The 21,777-nt window shown below is 55.3% G+C and overlaps 2 long non-coding RNA genes across 4 annotated transcripts in view; one reads left to right on the top strand and one right to left on the bottom strand.

Moving 5' to 3' along the window:
• Window positions 1-3,574: 3,574 nt before the first annotated feature.
• Window positions 3,575-21,777, bottom strand: part of LOC107150105 — a 55,314-nt gene continuing 37,111 nt past the window's right edge. For 2 of the 3 annotated variants that reach the window (XR_007342007.1, XR_007342006.1), the window contains exons 2-6: window positions 21,091-21,218; window positions 20,325-20,437; window positions 19,662-20,223; window positions 9,890-10,115; window positions 3,575-3,819 (exon numbers count right to left, since the gene is read on the bottom strand). This is a non-coding gene — a long non-coding RNA (uncharacterized LOC107150105). The remainder of the gene's footprint in view (window positions 3,820-9,889; window positions 10,116-19,661; window positions 20,224-20,324; window positions 20,438-21,090; window positions 21,219-21,777) is intronic. The other variant, XR_001504536.2, reaches the window with a different exon arrangement.
• LOC125611756 lies at window positions 9,941-12,371 on the top strand. Its single transcript, XR_007342008.1, has 2 exons — window positions 9,941-10,056; window positions 10,817-12,371. It is a non-coding gene; the product is annotated as an uncharacterized LOC125611756 (long non-coding RNA).

The raw sequence follows: 21,777 nt of genomic DNA, 5'->3' as shown, positions 1-21,777 counted from the left end.
GGTCCACTTCCCAGTCCAGGTCGCACTTCAGACTCATGGTTTGGCAATAAAACTCCAAGCAATTGTCACACTCAACAGCACTGTGGAGACGGAGTGGGTCAGACGCGCCCAGCCCTGACCACTGACCACGAGAGCTGCTCTGTGGAGACAGGACCTCGTGGGCAGCCAGGCCAGGGGGAGAGCCTCAGTAGAGGACGTCCACAACAACTGGACGGTGTCAGTGCTGGGGAGACCAGAACCTTCTCTCACTCATGAGACTCCCTGGCCACATCTGGAGTCCTTCAGATGAGTCACCTGCTCAGTGACTCGAGGTGAGACAGTCGGACTCCTTGAGCCCTGACCGTGGGCCCGCGGTGACCCTCCACTGCAGACCCCGGGCGCCCTGGCTCCTCCCCCTAGTGGACACCTGTCTTGTTCTCAGGAGAAAAGGAGCCGTCGTCACTAAACGGGTGTCACGGAATACGAGAAAATATGGGTGGGACTCGGTCAGACGTTAGAGCAACTCAGATTCTCTTACACGGCCATAATGAAAGGAGAAAATCGAAGAATTATTTACATATTCAGAAATGGTAAGAGGAACTTTTTACTTATTTTTTGTTGGTGCATCACGGCTGCACACAATGGTGGGGTGTGTGGTCGCACATTCTTACACACACGCTATGACGACATCATTGAGCCAACGTCACTCCCTGGCACTTTGTCCCCTTCCCTTTTCCCACCCCCTGGCTCCCTTTCCCTTAGGGTCCCCCTTTGATTTTCATGAGGATCCCCCGCACCCCACACACTTTTCTTTTCCTGTGAAAAGAACTTTCTAAGGAGTTAGGGACTTAACTCCTGATTTTGATCATTCATCAGTTGAGATAATGACTGTACAGTAAATGGGAACAGACCCAATCCAGAAGCAGAGAAATCAGTGTCACCTGTGTCTACAGGACTTTCATCTATTAGGCAGAATACAGCCAGGTAGGGTGGCACATGCCTGTCATACCTGCAGCTCAGGAGGCTGAGGCAGGAGGATGGCAAGGTGGAGGCCAGCCTCAGCAACGCAGCAAGGCCCTAAGCAACTCAGTGAGACTCTGTCTCTCAATAAAATGTAAAAACGGGCTGGGGATGGGGTTCAGTGGCTAAGTGCGTGCCCCTGGGTTCAATCCCCAGTACCAAAAAAAAAGGGTCAGCCAGATGAGGGATACTTAGAGTCGCTCAGGACTCTCTGCCGCAGGTTCTCCTGGGACCCAAACCATAAACAGCAATAGAATAAAGACATCCGTGTGTTAAAATCAGGACGTTGTGCACCTCTGTTCCTGTATCTCATTACATTTCACCTGACCAACGCTGAGAAATCCTCTAGGACCCGGATTCTGAAGGTCATCTGGACCTTAACCTGCACTTGGTGTAATAAACACCGTGATCTATCTGCCTTCGTGTAAAGAAACACGGCCTTTACAGAGAACTGACTTCGGCACTTTGCATCCGTCATCATGTCAGGGTCAAGGTTTTCCTAAGCACCTACTTAGTCTTACTGTCGTAGTTGACCTTAGACTTTATAGAAGCTCAATTTGAAAATCTGTCACCATTTTTAAAATCCTGGGGCTGGGGTCTGGCGGTGGTAGAGCACTTGCCTGGCCCAGGTGACACCCTGGGCTCCGTCCTGGGCACCACATTAAAAAATGAAAAAAAACAAAGTTTACAAAACTTCACGTTGTTGGAGGGACACTCATGAGTGGCCACTGCCTGCCACATCTTTGAGATGAAGGGGCCCTAAAGTCCACCCAAGTAACTTCTGAGTGTCCCAAGTCGAGCTAAAATCATGAGCCACAGAGGGACAAAGTCTCAGTACTGTCCAGAGGGGCCAGAGCTCTGATTTGGGCACATCTTCAAACTTCACCCGGAGGCGGGCGGTTCCCTTTGACTCACTCTTACAAATGACACTGAGCTGCTGCTTTGAGCCACTGCCAGGAGGGGACTGTCCCCTGGGTGACAGCTGCCGTCTGAGTGGCTCTCCGCGTGTTGATCACAGAAAACATCTGCAAGGCCAGGGGTCGCCCTGGCCGGGCCAAGAAGCTCCCTGGCCATTTCTGGTCCCCCGCTTCCCCTCGCCCCGTCCTGACTGCTGACCTGGGCCAGATGCCCTACGTCACCTGGGGCTCAGAGCAAGGGACCAGCCGTCTGTGGACTGAGACCCCTGAAATCATGAGCCCCAATAACCCCTCCTCCTCTTAGGGAAGAGAAAGGGCGTCCCTGTCCCTCACTCTGCGGAGCCTGGACCTCATTCTTGGGCAAGATGTTACTGGAGCAGATCCTGACCGGCCCCCGGCCTGCCTGACCAGGGCAGGGGTCCCCGTCTCCTTGGCCTCTTCCTGGGCCTGAGGGACTAGGGGAGGGCTCCCAGTGACCAGGCCTCGGTCACCTGCCCATCCCTGGGGCTAGGCGCAGGATGGTCCCCAGTGCGGACAGGTGGTTCCTTCAAAAGGACAGGGATGGCGACAGACACAGCCGATGCTGTGGGTGACCTGACTCGTGGTCACCACTTCCCAGAAGAGACCTCAGTGTGACTTTCAGCCCCGGCTCCGGACGCACTGGGAGGCCCTGGACTCGGGGCGGTGGAACTCAGGCTTGGTCTAGGGCCGGGCCCCGGGGTGGCTGCAGTCCCCTGGCCGGGGTCTCCCTGGGGACCTGCCACCAGGTGGGGTGTTAGGCTGGGGGTAAGTGTCGGGTCCCCAGAGCTCCTGGGAAGGGCAGCTACTTGGAGAGAGTCCACGGGCACCGGACAGGCTCCTGCTCCCTGCAGAGACGGTGTCCCCAGCCCCGGCTCGGGCCTGGTCAGGCCTGGCCTTGTGGATACCCAGCGAGTCCACAGGCCGGTGACCAAACTGGGGACCTCGGGACCTTGCAGTCAGCGTTTGTGGGCTGTCCCCAGACACTGGTGTCCCCCCCCCACCACGGCTGGATGACACGTCCCTCTCCCCGCCCTGGGCCCTCTTCCGCGTGACCACCACCTGCCAGATGTGCAGATGTGCCAGCTGACCCCAGGAAGAAAAGGCCACGCGCGTGTTCTGAATTCCCTTCCGGCCCGTCGCTCCATGCGAACACACCAGAGCGTGCAGATTCCTATTTTCTTGGCAGCTTCTAGAAGTTTCCAGGGTGTGGAAGCCACCTGGCCCCTGGGGGTTTTCAAACGGATGACTCCAGAGGAATTTCTTCCCGGGCTCCTCCCTGCCAGCCCCACCTGCCGCGCTGTGGGCATCCAGGCTGGGGACTTGACAGGGACCCACCTGTCCTCGGGAAGGTGGGAAATGACAGAAGAAGGAGGAGCCCGTGGTGGCTTCAGACTCACCTGGCTCCCGACCCAGTGGGACCACTGAGGTGCCCCGAGGTCACCTAAGGACGGCAAGGCCTCTCCAGGAGCAGCCTGGGCTGGTGCTGGGATGTCCCTGCCCTGTCACCAGCAGCAGGTCAGAAGGCACAGAGGGAACAGGGCGTCGGGAGGCCCGTGAGGTCTGCCAAGCCCCTATCTGACTTATTCCAAATGCCCACTCACTTTCTCTCCCCTGATAGCTTTCAAGAGAATCGTGGCTTCGAAATAATTTGATTTATTCAACACATGCCACCACCAGATGTCCAGTACGCGCCAGGTGTGGAGGGACACTCCGTGATCCCCGCGACTCGGGAGGCTGAGGCAGGAACATCTCAAGTTTGAGGCCAGCCTCCAACACTGCGCAACACTCCGTCTCAACATCAAGAGGCAGGTGGCGGGAGGCTAGGAGCGAGGCTCGGTGGTGGGGCCTTCGACTAGTAGGGACGGGGCCCTGGGTCCCAGAACTGAGAAAAAGAAAGAAAAAGGGAAAAAGAGACTTTTTGGTGGATCACAGATAGGCAAGGGGACAACAGCCCCCAGAAGAGTAAGCCCAGGAGGCCGGGGGACGGTGAGGTGGGAGCGGGACGGGGTCAAGGGGACCTCAGAGGCCCAGGTGTCATTGCAGACAGGGATGAAGAATCCAGGAGGGGGACAGAGATCTGCCTGAGGCCACAGGAGAGGCCTCTCTCACGTGGGAGGCCCTGGGTTCCACCCTCGGCACCACATAAAAATAAACAAATCAAATAAAGGTAGAATGTCCATTTACGAATAAAAATATTTTTAAAATATAATAATATTCTATCCCAGCGGCTCGGGAGGCTGAGGCAGGAGGATGGCAAGTTGGAGGCCAGCCTCAGCAACTTAGCCAGGCCCTAAGCAAGTCAGGGAGACCCTGTCTCTAAATAAAATGCAAAATAGGGCTGGGGACGGGGCTCAGTGGCTGAGTGCCCCCAAGTTCAATCCCCAGTACCCCCCAATAAAGTAATACATAGTAGCAATCATCTAAGAAACCCAGAGAATGCACCTAAAGTTCACGTCTTATTTTTTTTTTCCAATTAAATGTGGATTTTGTTTTGTTTTGTTTTTGTTTTGTTTTGTTTTTTGGGTACGGAGGACTGAACCAGGGTCACTCAGCCACTAAACCCCATCCCCAGTCTTATTTTATTTTGTATTTTGAGACAGGGTCTCACCAACTTGCTTAGGGCCTCACTGATTTGCTGAGGTCAGCCTCCAACTTGCGATCCTCCTGCCTCAGCCTCCCAAGTCACTGGGCTAACAGGCGTGCACCACCAAGCCCCGATCAATTACACATTTTTTTAACTGCTGCATAAAAACATAAAAATGGTCTTTTTTATCCTCAAATATTTATCATGGGCAGCAGTTTTCCAGATCTTTTCTGGTGGACAACCCATGACAGCACATGACGTATTGTCCCTGGTGTCCTCGTGCAAGAGCACACCAGCCCTCTTGCCCCTCTGGGATGGATGAAGGACCCGTTACTGCTCAGCCCCACTTCCTTATCTCAACTGTGACAGCAGGTGGCGCTCTTCTGCCTTCACAGCGTCCTTGGTCTGTAGGCAACATGAGCGACGTTGGCCTGCGAGCCCCGGCTCCTTACCCCCTTCAATCCCGGTGGTTGGTGAGACTCCATCCTACGCTCTGCTGCTGCTGCCAAAAGCTAAGTACAGAAAACATTCCATGTTCCACAGGCGCCAGGGGGAAGTTGTAAGTTGATTCGGAGCCCAGCACCGTGGCTCGCAAGATGTGAACCAGACTCAGCTTCCCCCGCCCTCAGTTTCCTCCTCCAGGAAAGGGGGACAGTGAGCCTGGCCCATGTCTGTCATCCCAGCAGCTGGGGAGGCTGAGGCAGGAGGATCGCAAGTTGGAGGCCAGCCTCAACAACTCAGCGAGGCCCTGAGCAACTCAGGGAGACCCTGTCTCTAAATAAAATATCAAATAGGGCTGGGGACGGGGCTCAGGGGTTGAGAGCCCCTGAGTTCGACCCCCTGTACCCACAAAAAAAGAAAAAATAGTACCAATAGCAGGGCCCAGATTTTCAGGCCAAAAGAATTGCCCAAACTAGGAGGACCCAGGACTCATCAGGGGGCCAAGCGACGTCCCCTTCTGCCCTCCCCCACCTCGGTTCTCAGCAAGGGCAGCTTTAAGGGTGCGGGAGAAATAAGTGGGACCGGCTCACTCAGCAAGGTCACCCAGCAGCATCACGAGACGGTGACATCACCGTCAGGTTCTGCCCAGGAAAATGCAGGGCCCGGATCACCAAGGGGAAGGGCAGGTCACCGTCAGCGCAGGTGGACAGGCTTCGGGGCAGGTCTCTGTCCTGGGTGAGGGGCTGCCATATCCCCCAAGGGGCCCCGGGGCCACACCTGTCCCTGCTCAGTTGGCCCTGAACAGGGACACGCTGGGGACGGCGGAATCCTACCAACAGGTCCCCCCCCCCTCCTTTCCTAGAAGAAATGTCAACAACTGCCAGAATCAAAATAGACGGTGACTCGCGTCCCAGGAATCCTGTCCGGGCCAAGCCCAGGCCCAGGGTGCCCTTGGGGACAGATAAGCAGAATCTCCAAGTCATCAGCACTGGGGTGGAGGTGACGGCCCAGGAGGGCAGCAGCCAGCCCCTGGCTCCCCGGGGGCTGTGTCCACTGAGCTGCGTCTCGGTGCCCTGGAGGGACCCTCTCCTGAAGGTGACTCGGATCCAGGGCCCATCGGGGAGAATCCCCTTGTCATGGGGACTCAGGGTCTTCAACCTCAGGAGGTGCCATGGAGTCCACCCCACACCGGGCTCCAGGTCTCGATGGTGGGACGCTGTTTTCCGTGGGGGAGAGGGAACCTGGGGTGCCCTTCCCAAAGCACAAATAAAAATGGAAAAAAAATATGGAGAGGCCAAAGCTTGGCTGCTGGTCTTCACCTGTGAATGACATTGTCTTCTTCTCTAAAGCTTTGATTCTACCTTGGGGAACTGGACCGTCTCTTGCTGCCCTTTGACATCTTGAGAGATCAAATTAAATTTCTTTATACTATCATCAGATTTTCTTTATTTATTTTTTATTTTTCTTTTATTTTTGGTACTAGGAATTGAACTCACGGGCCCTCAACCCCTAAGCACCATCCTCAGCCCTATTTTGAATTTTATTGAGAGACAGGGTCTCCCTGAGTTGCTCAGGGCCTCACTAAGTGGCTGAGGCTGGCCTCCAACTTGCGATCCTCCTGCCTCAGCCTCCCCAGCTGTGGGGATGACAGGCGTGACCCCCTGCCCCCAGCTTATTTTTTATTGTGGTCAAAGAATTGGAAAATGTACCCTCTTCCCCATTTTAAGAGTATAGTTCACAAATGTGAAGTCCATCACACAGATGTGCAGTATGTGGGGACTTTTCTTAAAGCAGCGCCCTCCTGGATGTCTCTGAAGTATTGAAGATGTCCCCTGTGCACCAAGTCTTTGTCCTGGTCGCAGCGCTTGATTGCTCTGCCTGAACCTGATTCCAAAGGTCTCAAAGCCTTGAAAAGCAACTCTGCACAAAATCATGGGCAACACGAGGGTCGCTCTCAGCAGACTGTGAAGTCATCCTTTCCTTACCAGAAGCCAAAGTCCTTCAGGCAGACAGTGCCCGGCCTGGCAGAGGGACAGCTGGCCTCGCGACGGTGGGTGGGGACCTGGCTAGGTGTTCAGATCACTCCGCTCCTGCCCAGAGCCTTCGATGGCCTCCCATCTCACAGGACAGCCCTGGCCTCTGACCTCACCTCCTTCTGCCCAGACGCAGTGGCCTCCTTGTTGGTTTGCGTGAACTGGGACTTGAACACGGGGCCCTCTGCCGCGGAGCTGCCTCCCCATCCCGTGTTGTTTTGTATTTTGAGACAGGGTCTGGCCAAGTGGTCCAGGTTGACCTTCTGAGGACCAGTACCCTTCCCAGGTCAGCCACCGCAGCATCACCAGGGGACCGGGTGCACACCTGTCATCCCCATGACTCTGGAGGCTGAGGCAGGAGGATCCCAAGTTGGAGGCCAGCCTCAGCCACTTAGCGAGACCCTGTCTCAAAATTACAGAATAAAAAGGGGCTGGGGCTATAGCTCAGTGGTAGTGTCCCTTGGTTCAGTCCCCAGCACCAAAGAAAAACAGAAAGGCCGAGTTTCAGTCCCCCTCCCAAAGCTGCTGAAGTCAGAAACGTCAGCGTCGGGCCCAGGACTCTGCGTGGCCGTCCGGTTGATTCTGATGCCACCAGGTTTGGAGAAGCGCTGTATTCCATGTGCCTTGGGGACTGACAGCCCCGCACACCCAGCAGATGTGCGGATCCCAGCTGGCACTGAGTCAGAACCCGCACTTGAGCAAGAGCCTCGGTGACTCACGCGCATTCTATATCCAGAGCTTCCTGGGGGCCCCGGCGGGGGCTCAGTGACAGAGCGCTCGCCCAGCACCTGTGAGGTCCTGGGTCCGCCCTCGGCACCACATAAAAACAAATAAATGAAATATTGTGCCCATCTACAACTGGGGGGGTAAATGCAGCAGCACTTCCTGACCCGTCCCCCGAGGGGCCTGGAAGCAATGACATATTGGGAGCAGGAGCCCCCCCCCCCCCCCCCCCCCCCCCCCCCCCCCCCCCCCCCCCNCCGCCACCAGATCATGGATCCTAAACATTTTTGAGCCCCAAAAGGATCCAGGCTCATCGGAGAGATGGCTGCTTCCAAGGCTGAGGCAGGGAATGTCCCCCAAGGCCCATGTGTTCAAAGCCTGGTCTCTGGCCTGTGGCACGGCTGAGAGGGGGTGGGACCTTTAAGAGGCGGAGCCTAAAGGAAGCAAGTGAGGTCATTGGGGGCGGGCCCTTTCCCTAGAAAGGGCTATTAGAACCCTGGCCCCTTCCTCTCTCCTCACTTCCCAGATGCCACGAGGTGACAGGTTTCCTGAGCCACGTGCTTCTGCCACCATGTTCTGCTCTCACCACGGACCCAGCGGCCGTGGGGCCCAGCAAGCATGGGCTGAAACCTTTCCTCTGTGTCAGCTGCTTGCCTCGGGTGTTTTGTCACAGCAACGGAAACACCGACTACTAAGTAGGAGCAAAGATGGAGGAAGAAAGAAGACCGCCTGTGGATCCTCCAGGTATTGACACTGTAAAAGTCCCTCCCCACAAACCAGTCAGGAATTAAAGGGAAAAGTAGCGACTTCAGAGTGGAGAGACCTGGGACTGGGGAGACCCCCACAAGCACACAGCCCAGGCCACCATCCCCAACACTGGAGCCGACCAACCTGCGTGCCCACTGATGTCCTGCCCTTACCAATGGGGACATTGCAACTTCTGTGGCTGTCCTGACAGAGAAAAGGACATGTGCTGAGCACTGAGCCCTATCCCCAGCCCTTTTTGCATTTTATTTAGAGACAGGATCTCACTGAGTTGCTCAGGGCCTCACTAAGTGGCTGAGGCTGGCCTCCAACTTGCGATCCTCCTGCCTCAGCCTCCTGAGCCCTGGAGTGACAGTCGTGGGCCACCGTGCCCACCTGGAGGAGACAAGAAAGGAGACAAATGTATGAACAAAACTAGTTCAACCTACACAGCACCGTGACGATGGGAAAACAGAACAGATCCAGCGCTCAGAGACGTCAGCCTAACCCGAATAGAGGAATGTTCCAGAGAATAATCAGAGTGCACTCTGCCGGGGTCAAGAAAGACAACCTGACCAGGGAACGGCTCCAGACCAAAGCCGGCCAGAGACGGGACGGGAGAATATAATAGGTGATGTTGGACCCGGAGGGACCCGCGGGGCTCCAGAAGGTTACTCTTGGAGCCACTGACCAAATCTCAACCTGGACCGATTAGCTGTGGACACGGTGATGTCAGGGAAGGGCCATCTCCTTAGGAGGACGTGGGGCCACCAGGGAAATAGGGGTGCCTTGTGCAGTCCCAGGTGGCTCTAGGGACAATGCGTGTGTGGCTGTGTCTGTGACCATGTGTGGCTGTGGGGGGCGCATGGTGTCTGTTCACAGAGAGGGACCATGACAGACGGTGGGTGGATCGGCACAGTGAGACCTGATTGGACTTTTCTTGCGGATTTTCTGCAGGTTTAAGATCCCAGCCGGGCCCTTCCCTCCTCTCGCCAAAAAGCACCATAGAATCCACACCCAAGGGAGCCAGGTGACAGGGGCCTCTGGGGGCTCAGGGGCGGGAGGCCCTGGCTTCCCTCCCAGCACCCCGAAAAGTCAAGAAGGAAAGGTGGGGGGCTGCTTTGGTTCCCAAGTTCAGCTGTTCCTTGGTCCTTACCGGGACCCTTCAGTTCTGCCTGCAGTGTCCCGACTGGGTCCATTCACGGGTCCCGAGGGCCTGCTCTCTGCCCTACCCACAGGGAGTCCGCCAGCCACGTTAGCAAGAGCTGCCCGAGAAACCAAGGCTCAGAGAGGTTGCCCAGCTACCTGAAGTCACACAGCAAGTGCCCAGCCGACCTGGGAAGCTCCCCTGCTCCCTCCACCCCAGTGACAAGGTTACACAGACCAGTGACACTGGGGGGTGGCTCCCTCAGAGCCATGACACCTACCTGCGTCTCGTGACCCCAGCACTAATCCTCGCTGTTCCCCTTTCTTGGCAGAAAAAACCCAGAACGTGCTGTACCTCGGCCATTTCTGCTTGTGGTTTTGATTATCCATGTTCCTTCTTGGTCCAAGTTCAAGATAAGCGAGAGACGTTCTGCTTTACTGGGCAAAGGTCAGGTTCAGTGGGTCTGAGCCGGAGATGGGATCGGATAACCTTGGCAGCAGTGAGATCTCGGGGGGAGGAAGGAGCAGAATAAAACCCACATCAAAAATGTCTCCTGAAGACACGGAGCATGAAGAGTCGGAGCCCCCTCAGGGAGCAGGGCAGCTCTTAACCAGTGGCCTCAATTCTCGTCCCCCTCATGGATCCTGTCCCTGCACGAAAGCCCCCTGCTGGTCAGTCCCTCAGCTCATTAGCAGGCCCCGTTTCCTGGTCTCTGGTCTGGAGAGCAGGACAAGTGCAGGTCTCAGGAGGTCAGTTCCTGGGACTAGTGTGGGGCCACCTTCTCTGCCTGGACGTCTGAAATGTCCCAACCAAACCCTGGGACCCTCACGTCCCATCCTGCGATGGTTCGCCCTCGTCTTGGGCCCAGGACAGGATGGATCTGTGCCCGTCGATGCTTCTCCTCCTCCTTCTGGAAGCAGCTGACTATGTCGAGAATCGCAAAGGCATTATCTGTGGGCATCTGAGGCAGAGCCCTGGCAGGAACGCGTAGTGGGTGGGTAGAGAAAGGGGACACAGGAACAGAGCTTCGTCATTCTAGAGGGAGACATGCACCATCTCCGTTCACTAGGGCCACAGGGTTCAGAGGTGGCGAGGCGGTGGGCCAGCAAACAGCTTTGTTCTTTGGAACTATTTATTATTCACAGACAGCTCCCTCAGGGGAGAGGCCTTTCTTGTTGCTGATAAATGTCACTTTTTTTTTTTTAAGTGTGCCACACAGCTAAACTGGCAAGCGAATGATGAGGACATTCCAATCACCCCAAGAAGGGACAGCTTTGGTTTACACCCAACATGAGCTACGACACGTGATCCAGAAGGAGCATCGCAGGAGAATTCAGTCACTATGTGTTTCAGTCCGTTTTCTGTTGCTGTTACACAATACCAGAGGCTGGGGGATTTATGAAGTAAAAAGGTTCTCTAACTCATGGTTCTGGAGGGCGAGAAGCCCAACAGCACGGCAGAGGCATCTGGTCAAGGCCTCCTGTCTCATCATAACAGGGCGGAAGGGCAGGTGAGCGTGTGTGAGACAGAGTGTGCAAGGCGGCCAGATTTATAACAAACCCACTCTTGTGATCATTGACCCACACTCACACACTACGGCTTTTCTTCAGCTCGTACAAATCTATTGCTTTTTACCAGTCCCTGTCCCCAGTGATAGTAGCAACTGGGGGGCATCACCTGACCTCTTGACACTGTCACAATGGCAACTAAGTTTTGACACGGGCTTTGGAGGGGACACTCAGACCACAGCGGTAAGGGCGTTGTGCGTATTTGAGAAACGTCTTTAAGGAGGACGGGCGACATGGGCCGTGCACTGTGCAGCTTGACAGGAATTGGGGCAGCGCCTGGGATTCCCCCTGACACAGCTTTGAGCCCCAGAAAGCTCCATTACTGATCAGGAACCCCAGTACCCAGAGAAGGTGAGCATCGTGGTGGAAGGTGGGGCGCTGTCGGCTCAGCAGGCCCTCATTGTAAATCCTGACCCCACTAACGGCAGCTCCTGATCATCGACGTCCTCCTCTGTGCAGGTGTGGCCCGTGGCCTGACCCACTGGGAGCAACAGTCCTTCAAGGTGGGTGCTAGAGACTCGTTTGCAGATGAAGAGACTGAGGGTCCCAGAGACAGGATGTAACTAGCTGTGCCAAATGGCAGAGCCAGAATCTGAAGCCAAGTCCACCCAACTCAAGATCCATGTTCTTTCTTTCTTTATGATTAGTATTATTGGGTACCAGGGATTGAGCCCCGTCCCCAGCCCCTTTTATATTTTATCTAGAGACAGGGTCTCACTAAGTTGCTGAGGCTGGCCTCCACCTTGCGATCCTCCTGCCTCAGCCTCCTGAGCTGCTGGGATTCCAGGCGTGGGCCATACGCCCAGCTCAGATCCATGTTCCTTCCGGCTGTTCACAGTCTCCACTCAAAGGTAGGGGTCATTGACCCCATTTTGAGCAAACTGTATGCTCACTAACCCCAAATCTCTGCCAATGGTTCCTCTGCAAGAATCTCTGGACTTTGTACAATGCCAGAGCTGGGGGCCGACCCGAGGACACCCCAACACATATCTGCCAAATCCATGTCTGACTCCAAAGTCATGCCCTCTGCCCCCCACCATCTCGCGGCTTCCTGAGAACTCCAGGATGGGAAAAATTCAATTTTGAAAGTGCAAATCCACTTAGGGGCCCCCCACCCAGGCTGGATTTACGAATTCCTTTCCTGTGGGTACTTTCATGCTCACCAGAACACGACAATAAAGCGAGCTTTCTGAATGGGGTGTCAGTCAGACTGTGCACATTTTTCTGATTAGCAATTAAGCCTGTTGTGGGATTAATGTCTTCCCCGGGGCAGTTCCTCAGAGGGCTGCCTGCGGGCTGGGCTTGCTCTCTGCCTCTCCTGCGGGGACCAAGCGCACCAGGGGACATTTCTTTTCCTGAGTCTGATTCTTTCTCCAAACGTTCAAAGCCTTTTTGATTTTGCAACTGAGAGTCTCCGAGACCCTTGCCTCGGGCTTCGAGTTTCTGAGACTCTAGACATTCCCCAGACTTTGGTGGGACAGGGGGACAATGGAGGTGGCTTCCAAATTCCTAAGAGTGGAGAGTCCCGCCAAGGTCAGCTGACAGGGGAGCGCCCTGTGTTGCTAATCACGGTCAAGTTCACGGGAGGTTCTGTTGGGGGTCATTACCCTCCAATCCATCTGCACTCTTTTTTTTTTTTTTTTTGGTACCAGGGATTGAACTCAGGGGCACTCGACCCCTGAGCCCCGTCCCCAGCCCTGTTTTGCATTTTATTGAGAGACAGGGTCTCGCTGAGCTGCTGAGGGCCTCGCTTTGGCTGAGGCTGGCTTTGATCCTCCTGCCTCAGCCTCCCAAGCAGCTGGGACGACAGGCGTGCACCACCGCACCCCCCTTGCACTCATTTTTAGCAACTGGAATTCTAAAAATTCCCTCTGAAACCCCATCTAAACATCACCTGCTGCCCGTGACTGTGGTGGTGTTTATGAATCAGGATGTGGTTTAGCATCTCCGCAGACCCAAGTCAAAACACTGCATTTTGAATTCCAATCTCTCTGGATTGAAAGGGATCCTACAGACCCCCCCAAATCCAGCTTTCCCTAAAGTTTGTTTCACAAAACGCCTCCCCAAGATACTGTGCCCAGGAAGCTGTCCTCTGTCGGGTGAGTCTGGGAATCCTGATATTCTCTGCCTCCCTATTCCAGAATCAGGGTGCCCAAGAGGAGGCTCATGTTTCCCAGTCTGGACTGGGGAGGCGGCTCAGTGGGGCAGCCCGTGTCCAGCATGTGTGGGGCCCTGGGTTCCATCCGCAGAACCATGCAAAATGTTTCCAAGTCCTGCAGTTCATATATTTTGTTCAACTTTGTCCTAACAAGGATTGCCAAAATTTCTGGACCTGGGAAGTCGTGGGTGGTGGCAGAGGTGGGAGCCTGTCCCCAGCCCCTGCCCCCAACCTCTCTCTCCCTCTCTCCTAAAAATGCCTACTGGAAATACTCTGGGAAATATCATGCTCATCAGACCAGACTTTTCTTGTAGGGCCTCACTAAGTCGCTGAGGCTGGCCTCCACCTTGCCCAGGGCCCAGCTAGGTTTGCTATTCTCATCAGCTACAGTTCCCGGGTAGGACTAGAAAATGACTGTGAGCAGAAATGGCGGGGTGATAAACCAAGAGCTCACTTAGGTTTTGCTGAACCAGATAAACTGATTCTGACGCTTCTTATACTGAAAAAGATAATGACTTCAGTTCCTCCTGGGTGACTTTCCAGCTCTCCATTTGGGAAGAGAGTGTCCAAACATGGTCACTTGGCCTCTTTTCCAGCTGTAGATTTCTTCTATCAAAGCAGATTTTAGTCCCAAGGTGAGCAGGTGAGAAAGGTAGCTGACTCCGCCCACTGGAGAAGTGGCTTGTGACATCAGTAATTTCATCGTTTTAAATGAAAATTGAGACAAAGAAAAGTGAATTGTATTAACTTGGGGTTAACAATTAACAACAAGAGCAACCACCAAAAAATAATTTTTAAAAAAACCCTCAAGACCGGTTTAAGAAAAAAATGAACAGGGGCGGGACTGCAGGTGCGGCTGTATCCAGGAGCTCAGGTCAGGTTTGTAGGCCCACTTTCCCTGCTGTTGATTCCTTCCCACTCGGGTCCTCCCTTCAGAGCGCCAAGGTGGCTGCGGCAGCACCTACTGCACATTCTACAGCTGGGCCGGTCCCCCCTTCCCCAACATCCCAACCAAAGCCTCAGGATCCAGGATGCTCCGTCGGAGCCCGTGGGCGGATCCTGGGTCACTTTCTTCCTCCTGCAGATGAAGCGGACGTGGCTGTGGGACTGTGGTCTCCTGCCTGGGGTCTCTCCTCCTAATTCTTTCCGTTTCCAAATCTTGTCACTTTGCATTCAGTTAGCCAGGCTCTTAAAGCCACCTCATGTGGTCCCTGGGGATTAGGCCCCAAGTTGGGCCCCTGCTGATCCAAGGCAGGTCCAGTAGACGCCACTTCAGGCAGAGCGGGGCAGCATCTCGTGGGTGCCAGGGTGGCCCACGAGCTTCCTTCTTGTGCCACTTACAGCGGTCCCCACCTATCCACAGGGACACCTTCCAAGACCCCCACACAAGAGCTCGGGCTGCAGATGGGACAGAAGTGTCACATCTGTGATGAAGCCCACTTTATACATCAGGCACAGTAAGGGACTGAAACCACGCAACTGAAGACCTGTGGGCTGTGTGTTCTGGAACCTTCCACTGAGCATGCTTGGACCACGGTAACGGAGAGCACAGGAGATGGACCCACGGGCTGCGGGGAGCTTGTGTGTGATCACTGGTGGCTGCTGCCTGGGGACAGGGAGGATGGCAAGTCCACACTCAGGAAGAAGAGGCCATGGTTGGTCACCAGTATCTGTCAGGGGCTGGGACTGACGCCGGTCCCAGAAATGCCACAGATGGACGGGATTTCACGGAGGAAACATCGTGGAGGCTGACCCCCGTGTCCATGGGCACCTGCCCTCTTAGCCCTGTGAACACCAGGAAGTCACTCAGGGTGACAGTCACTCGAGTCCCCAGGTGCACGACAAAGATGCTCGTCCCAAAGAGAATACATGGAGATCGTATGTGGGATGTGTTGGGTCCCCATAAACGGAATAGAGGGACGCTGTGGTTCTTTTTTTGGTACCAGGGATGGAACCCAGGGTCACTTGCCCACTGAGCCCCGTCCCCAGCCCTTTTTGTATTTTATTTAGAGACAGGGTCTCCCCGAGCTGCTTAGGGCCTTGCTGAGTGGCTGAGGCTGGGCTTGAACTCACGATCCTCCTCCCAAATTGCTGGGATGACAGGTGTCGCCACCACACCCGGCTTCTCTTTCACCTCCGAAGGTAGTTTTCCTGGATATGGAATTCTCGGCCGACCGTTTTATTCTCTGAGCACATTGAGTAAGCCATCCCACTGTCTCTGGCCTCCAGGGTTTCTGATGAGGCATCAGCGGTGGATCTTATTGAAGTGCCTCTTTCATTTCTCGCTGCTTTGAGGACTCGGTCGTTTTGGTCTCCAACAACGTGATCACGATGTGTCTCCGTGAGGACCTGAGGACTCACTGAGGTTCTGGATGTTCAGATTGTCACCTCTGGTCAGATTTGCCATGTTTTGGTCCTCCCCAGTGCCACTGTGCCTTTTGCCCTCCCCCTCTCTCCCCCCCTCCTTCCAAGGCCCCTGGGATGCACACGCTGGTGCACCTGGTGACAGGCCCCCGATCTCTGTCCACCCTCCTCCACCGCCTCTCCTCCCTCTTCTGTCTCCTCCTCCTCCTCTTCCTTCTCCCTGATCTCTCTCTCAGACGAGGTGATCTCCTTTCCTCTGTCTTCCACTTTGTCGACTCTTTCTTCAGCTGCTGCTGACCCTGACACATTCCGCGTCGCAGTGCTCACACTTGTCGACCCCAGCTCTGCTCTGCGGCTCCCCTGGTCTCCATTTCTCTATGAATATTCTCTTCCCATGGAATCACACACACAGTTCCCTTTAGCTCTTTGAGTGTATATCAAGTCGACTTCCATGTTTATTAAGTCCAGTGCCTTCCCTTCCTCACACACCATCTCCATTAATTTTTCCCTGTGTATAGGCCCGACTTTGTGGCCTTTCATGGCTCATAGTTTTTTGCTGAAAGTGGAACATTTTGACATGACAATATTGTCCCTCTGGAACTCACATTCTCCACCCCCTTCACCAGGTCTGTAGATGTTTCTTCTCGTGACTGTTGCTTTCTATAATGTGCCTCAGATATTTTCTGCTGCCCCAAGTCGTGTACTAGAAATGTACATCAGGCACGTGCACAGCTGTCTTCAAGGGCACTGCTGGGCCAGGGTGACTGGGATCAGGGAACTCTATCACCAAGGTTCTGTGATATTTTATGTATTTATTTATTTGGGGGGTATCAGGGATCGAACCCAGGGGCGCATGACCACTGAGCCCTGTCCCCAGCCCTATTTTGTATTTTATTTAGAGAGAGGGTCTCCCTGAGCTGCTTAGGGCCTCGCTAAGTTGCTGTGCGATCCTCCTGCCTCAGCCTCCCCAGCCACTGGGATGACAGGCGTGGGCCACGGCACCCAACTTGGTGATTTTTTGTTCCCTGCTTTCCCTTGATGTAAGCATTGTTGGCTACGAGGAAGCCTTACTTTTCCAACTCGCAGTAAAGTTGATCTGAGAGGTGCTGCCAGTTCATTCACTTTTTTGGCAGGGGGTGGGCACCAGCAGCGGAAGGGACTGCCCTTCAGCAGGTCTCCTGCTCCTGCCCCCTCGGGCCTGGCCACTGCGGTCCAAGCAGGCTGCCCTCCCTCAGCCAGCCCTGGACCTCTGGGCCATCGGACTGCAGCCTGTCACCCCAAGGTGGCTTCCAGGTTCCCCTTGCTGGGCTCTGGGCCCCTCAGAGCCTCCGCCACGCCTTCCTGTCACTGTCACATGGTGACTTGGTCCTCAGACCTGAGGTGTCACTTGATGGTGACATTCTCTGCGAGCCCTTCATGCAGACGACTTTGCCTGTTTTCTTTCAGACGCTCCCTTGTCCTTCCTGCTGGGGCCTGTCGGGTCCTGTCTTGGTGGATTAATCCACTTCTGCCAACTTGTCCACACAGAAAGTGGGCGCAGGCCCTGAACATCCCCAGGGCAGGTGGAAGGGGACGGGGAGGCTGTGGGTCAAAGGACGAGGCCCAGTCTTCCAGCCTTGACCTTCAGTCCTGGGAGGGAGGGAAGGGGCTCCCCAGCCCTCGCCTGAGCCCTGAGCCCCTCTGGCTCCTCCTGACAACAAGTCGCCTGTGTCTCCAAACGCTCTCCTCGGTGTCCAACCCTGCGTCTCCAGAGCATCCCCAGGACCCTGCAGCCTCTGGTGCCCTGGGCGGGGGGGGGGGGGGAGTAGAACCTTTAAGAGGTGTGGCCTATTGGGAGAAAGTTAGGTCATTGGGGGCGGGCCTTTGAAGGGTGACCTCCAAGTTGCTAAGTCACATGGTCAGTGGTCACTCCTCACTGTCTCTTGACCAATCAGCAGCAGTGGACATAGCTGCTGACTCCCTTTCCTGAAGCACACTTGCCCCTTCCAGGAGACCATTCCTCTGGGTTCTCCTCCTCTGTCTCCTTGGCTGCCTTGACCTAGGGCTGCTGGGCTCAGGCCTGACTCCCCTTCTCCTCCACCGACTCGTTCTCTTGATGAGCGATGTCATCCTGTCCTGTGTAGGTTTTAAGCACCTTGTTGAGGTTAACAATGCTCAAACCAATATCAGTACCTTGGGTGTCTTCCCAGGGCCCAACGTAGTGATATTGGTTTGAGAGTCAGGATCAACTCACTGATAAAGTGTCCCTGGACGTCACTCTGTATTCAGGTGCCCCTTGCAACCTCCTCTTGGATGATTATGGGTATGTCGAACTCATCTTGTGTTAGTCAGCTCTGTGTTACTGTGACTAAATACCCGAGATAATCAGCTTAAAGGAAAGAAAGGTTTGGATACAGTTTCAATGGATTCAGTCCCACTAAGGGAATGAACTAGGTGGGCTCCATGACGATTGGCAGATCCAATCAATGCAGTTATTTAAAATTTCTCTTTTTACGTGCATCTCAGGGATATGTCCAAGATGTCATCTCATAAATAGCTATGAACTGGGATTCTAAAGAACTAGCTCACTACGGGCTGCTGACGGACTTTTTTGTATGTTTTTGGAACAAATACGTCAAGACTCATCTCTTCCCTCTCTGATCCAGCTCGCCGAGGGCACCAGGGCCTTCTCTTGCTGGCGGAGCCCTGTGTCTCGGCCATGATCCCCCAGATGACCCTGGTCAGCTCTGCTCCTCGCACTGGGCTTCCTTTTCCCACTGTGAGGCCTGCAGGGTCCTCGAGCCCTGGCACCCTGCGGTGTCTTTCTCCTGGGACGGTCCTGACATTGACTTTCGCCCTCCCTGGGAAAGCGAGTCACGTCAGCAGGTCCTGCTATCTCAGGAGCCTCCTCCACAAGAGAGCCCTCCCCCGAGTTCATTGATAAAGTGTCCCCAAACTTCTCAATGAGCCACACGCTGCAGAGCCATGATAGGGGGCTATATCTGGACAGACCTGGCATCTGTCATCTGTTCTGTGTGAATGGCCAGAGGCAGAAGGAGCCCAGGAGCCGTCCTGGTGAAGAGTGGAGGTGATGATTGATGTCACCCGCCCCCTGCGGGTCCCAGCCGGGGACGGCAGGATGCAGGCTGACAGCTGCCCGGGCTCCACACCACCCTCAGCACAGCAGGAAACAGTGACTTGAGGCTCTCGGGCCTGTCAGCGGCTCGGGCTCTCGGATAAGGTTGTCAGGGGAGGGAAAGGACAGTCCCAGGAAGGGGTGAGCTTCCTGTCCTTGGAGGCACTCTGTCCAGGAGGGCAAGATGGACGGCGCTGCAGCAGGGGCTTCTCCTGACCTAGGGAGTGGCCACATCGGCCCTGTTCCCACGATGGCACTGGGACCGAGCCTGGCCATGGTCAGAGACACAGGGTCAGGGCTGATCTGCTGGGGCATCGCTAGGGACACAGGAGACGGGGGGAAGGGGATATGGACTGAGCAAGTCGGGCTGAACTTCTAGAAGGACAGCCAGGACCTGGTGTCATTGAACCAGAGACAACGGAGGACGGAGGATTCAATCCTCAGAAGGGGACACGAGATCAGGAGGAGATGAGCCAAGGTCAACCAGGGTCAGAGGACAAGGGGACAAGGAGAGCTTTCCTCAGTAGGACACAGGGCGACGCCCCGGGCACGGGCCCGACTTTAAAAATGACCAGAAGTGGGGTGAGCGTCCCGTCTGCAGAGGTCACCGCACGGCAGAGCCCAGGGCCACCGTCATAAAAGGGCCAATTTGGCAAAGTAGAAACGCTCAGGGGCCACGTTCCCCCTCAGTGAAAATGGCTTTGTCAGCTCGGAGGGAAAAGGGGGTGCGCTTGGAACTTGTCACCCGCTTTCTGTGACGTCACTGGGGATCCCCTGCTTTGGGGCCACGGGGATTTCCCTTCTGGAACTTCTATCTGAAAAAACCCAAAGGTAGAAGCCGACTCACCTCTCAGCTCAGGGTCACCCAGGCAGTGACAGTGTCCCTCCGACAGAGTCCCATCGAACGCAACGGCAGCTGTGGAGGAAGCCGCAGAGACTCTGGGCACGGGAGGCGCCCATAACTGCGAAACCCGAGTCTGGTGACGGCCCTCTCTCTTCCCTTGTCCCCTGTCACGTGTGGTCATTTGGACCCAGGCCACAAAGAGCACTGAAGGCCCTCGATCCCCCATCCCGGCCTCCCACGGCTTGGGCCCTGATGCTCCTTGGCATTGGTCTGCAAAGGTCATGTCCTGTTTCTGCCTGTCACAGCAGAGAGCCTGACCCGGGTGGGGTGACACGAGGAGACTGGACGGCGTCCCAGCCTCTCACCAGTCGGGTGTCCGTGGCCTCGTTCTTTTGTCCAAAGAGAATTCCTGGAATGTCACCCGTTTTCTGATATCGGTGCAAAGGCACCTCCAGCGCCAAGTGGTGTCCTCTGGGGTCACCTCGGTGGACCTTACGGGCACCTCTTCTTCAGGATGAGAGAGATGGGCAGCCAGCAGCAGATGGGGGTCCATCTTTGCAGGGTCCTGCAGGGAAGCGAGGGGGGACAGTGTTATCAGAGCAGCTGGGAGCTATAGAGGGTTTGGTGGAGAGGGAGGCCATGACCTCAGGTTCATTTTAAACATACGTCTCTGTCACCAAGTGGCCCGTAGGACAGAGCAACTCAGGACAAGGGAGGCAGGTGTAGCATCCGTCCCTCCACAACGTCATTCATTCCCAAATATCCACTATATTCCAACCCTATGGGGACAAGAAACCAGAAATTAGTTCCCGAGTCCCCCCTGGAGTTTATGGGGGGACAGACAGGAAGCAAATAAACAAAGAGCTCATTTCCAACCGGGTCTGTGCGGGGCAAAGGATAACTCAGGGTGCCCTGATGACGAGTGGCCAGGAAGGGAGGTCATGGTCCCTTCAGAGGTCACAGGCTTGGCCTTTAGGGGGAAATGGCATTTGTGCTGAGACCCACAGAGCGGGAATGGGGGCGTCCTGTGCAAACGTGGGGTGCAGACGAGGGTCGGCCTGTAGGCAGAGGGACAGCCAAGACCTTGAGGGACACATGAGCTTGGCATGTGGCTGCGGAGTGGCCAGGGACGCTGGTGGCCTACTCCAGGGTGGAGAGGCCAGCAGGGGCCACCCCAGGCAGCTCCTTGGGGCCCAGGTCAGTTCTTCTGTGCATCAGATCCTGGGGGATGTGTCCGCCCCAGGGTGCAGGCCCCTCCCTCTGGGTGCTGGGGACAGATGCTGCCCGGAGCCTGGTGAACTTGGCCAGAGGACTTCACCGCTCCCCACGGAGCCCCCGCCCAAACCCTCACCGCCTGTCCTTCGTCTGAGGCACCTCGTCACCCCCTGGGGGCCTCGGGGGCCGCCCCAGCCAACCAGCTGTTCCCCATTACCTGACGTCCCGTTTCTGGGCCCACAGTGACGGCCAAGTTCGCCCACACCACTCCCAACAGGGGCAAGGGACACTGTGAGAACCGGGTCTCATTTCCAAATTGCAGGGCAGGCTGGTGTGGTGTGGTTTCTGAAGGAAAACATGAAATAAGTAGAAGAGTTCAGCTCCGCGTTAGAGAAACTAACCCCAGACATCTGGGGGTTGGTGCCTGGGGACTTATTTTCATTCTTTTGGTCCTAACTGATAAATAGTCACAGAATAATTGGGTTAGAATTTCTTTTTTTAAGGATGAAAACCATATCCCTGTTATGCAAAAACATGGTGAGGACGAGGGCAAGGACAAGAACACAAGACCTGGGTGACCCAGCCGCTGTCCCCAAGAAGCCCACTCTACTTGGGAGGACAGATTTACTTTCCAATTGATTTGGGCAAGCATTGATTGGGCGCCTACTCTATACCCAACACTGCGGAGCGCTGGGGAATTAAAGTCCCTGCTGCCTGGGGACTTGCGGATCTGTTGACAACCAAGGTAACAGCGACACTAGGACACTCAGGTCGCAGAAGCAAACGCTCTCGGGTCTGCCAGTTCTCAGGACACCCTCTAACAGGTATTGTCCTTTCCTGTTTGGGCCCCCGGATGGAACCCGGGGCGCTTAACCACTGAGCACAGCCCACCCCTTCTTATAGT

This window comes from Marmota marmota, unplaced genomic scaffold (assembly GCF_001458135.2).
Source record: "Marmota marmota marmota unplaced genomic scaffold, marMar, whole genome shotgun sequence".
Taxonomy (NCBI): domain Eukaryota; kingdom Metazoa; phylum Chordata; class Mammalia; order Rodentia; family Sciuridae; genus Marmota; species Marmota marmota.
Note: the sequence above shows the minus strand (reverse complement) of the source record. Positions and strands in the feature narration are given on the sequence as shown.